This window comes from Hibiscus syriacus, unplaced genomic scaffold, assembly GCF_006381635.1.
Source record: "Hibiscus syriacus cultivar Baekdansim isolate YM2019G1 unplaced genomic scaffold, ASM638163v2 tig00116937_pilon, whole genome shotgun sequence".
NCBI classification, from domain to species: domain Eukaryota; kingdom Viridiplantae; phylum Streptophyta; class Magnoliopsida; order Malvales; family Malvaceae; genus Hibiscus; species Hibiscus syriacus.
Genome location: NW_024063475.1, coordinates 1,798,339 through 1,800,515, shown reverse-complemented (window position 1 = coordinate 1,800,515; position 2,177 = coordinate 1,798,339). Strand labels below are relative to the sequence as shown.

General features: G+C 34.0%; 1 pseudogene; it reads right to left on the bottom strand.

Annotated features, from left to right (window-relative positions):
* Positions 1-1,170: 1,170 nt before the first annotated feature.
* Positions 1,171-1,894, bottom strand: LOC120188033 (annotated as a pseudogene).
* Positions 1,895-2,177: the final 283 nt, after the last annotated feature.

The following is a 2,177-nucleotide window of genomic DNA, read 5'->3' as shown; positions in this document are numbered from 1 at the left end:
TGTCGATTCAGATTCAAATTCAATACACAAACCACTATAGATTACAATAAACTATAATTAATTAATTTCCTTCCTCGTCAAACAAAGCGGCCACCTTTCTACCAAAATTTCTTCCTTTTTCTCCCATTCAACACAAAATCTATCAAAAACTCAAATCTCGTGCCTTCAAATCATCATTCAGACAAATTTTTCTAAAAAATATCCAAGTAAAAAGAAATAAAAATACACCAACCTTTAAAATATTTACGAAATTTGAATTAAAAAAAATACTGGTCACAACCAATGGTTTCATGCATTTGTAGGGGAGAGAAATGGGTATTCTCCAATTTTGACATTGGTGGTATTGTTGCTTCCGGTGGCGGCGGTGACACGCTCACATGAAGGACACATGGTGAGGGTGGTGGCCGGTAACTGCATGTAAAATGGTTGACAAGATTTCAAGGCTCTTAGTTCCTGCAGTTCCTTTTGTAATTTTTTATTTTCTTCTGCTAATGTCTCGCAACATCGCTTTAGATACTCACAATCTACCTCTGTCTGCTTCACTTTCGTCCTGTGTATTTTTAAGGCATAATATCAAATTTAGCCCATAATATTTATCAGAACGATTATTTTGATCCCTATTCTTTTTATGAAGTATTTTAAACCATGTTTAATTTTAGGGTAAACTACGCGTTTAGTACTTAAATTATTAATTTTGATTCGTTTTAGTACCTAAACCTTTAATTTTTTTAAAACTATAACTAAAGTTTAGTTTTTGTTTTATTTTAGTACCAAAACTTAAGTTTTGAAAAAAAATAAAAGTTTAAGTACCAAAACACGTTTAGTACCTAAACCATACTTAAGATTTAAAAAATTGAAAATTTAAGTACTAAAACGGATCAAAACTGATAGTTTAGGTCTAAACGTGTTAAGTTTTTAACACCAAGTACTAAAATGAAATAAAAACTAAACGTTAAGTATGATTTTAAAAAAATTAAAAGTTTAGGTACTAAACGTATAGTTTTACCCTTAATTTTAAAACCAAAAGACCTATGCCGTTTGACAGAATAGTTCGGCCTTAAAATGAAATGTTAGGATCAAAATGATCTGAAAAAGAATAAAGGATTAGATGATTATTTTGATAAATATCCGAGGCTAATTTTTATATTATACCATATTTTTAGTTAAAAAGTTCGTCAAAACATTCTCATACGAAGAAAATATTTATATTTTATTGTAAGGAAAAAGTACCTTGCTCTTCTGTTCTGAAACCAAACTTCGATTTGACGGGGACGAAGATTTAATTGTTTTGCCAGTGCAAGTTTTTGCTTCTGAATCAATGATTTAAGACAGAAATAAAAATGTTAAACAAAAACCCAATAGGTAAGTAAGCTTGGATTCTTGTATGTTTTTTTACTTACAGGATTGAGTGTGTTGTGTTCTTTGAAGCTTTCTTCAAGAAAAGCTGATTGTTCTTTGGAAGGTCTGAGTTTCTTCCGAGTTGAACCGTTCTCGTCATCATCACTTCCTATTGTGTTTACTCTTTCAGTTTCAACTATTTCCAGTTCCAGCTCTCTCTTGCCTCTCCTGCTCCAATTTCCAATCCCAAACGCCATCTGAAATGAAGACACCGCGCTGTTGGGAGACGACAGCTCCGCGTCCTCCTCCTCCGCTGCCAACCTGTTCACATCAAACCCTCTTTTATCGGCGAGCCAAGGAAGGCGAAGCTGGGGACGAGGAACCGGTGAGAAAGGTAGAAGATCAAGCTGAAGAGGCGGATCTGAAGAAACCTTTTTCTCATCTTCTCCTTTACGGAGGCCATGCAAAACCCTAGATCCTTGCTTGATAATTTCTGGGTTTCTTCAAGAAACGAAAATGGCTTTGGGGGATCACCCAGGCTCAAAGCTAAATCCATGGTGTAACGAAGAAGGGTTTGGTTTGAAGAGGAAAGAAAGAAACCCTATCCCATATTCTTTAATGGAAACACACGTGAATCTATATAAATATATACGAGACGACACACAGAGAAAGGAGAGTTTTTCAAAGTAATAAATGCAGCAGAGGATCTTTTATTACGTATATTATGCGTGTGTAAAATAAAGTATTAAGAAGGAAGATTAAAGCAAATCTTTGTTTATATTATTAATCAAAGGGATCTTTAAGCAAATCTTCTGTTTTTAGGGTTATGGGATGCTTTG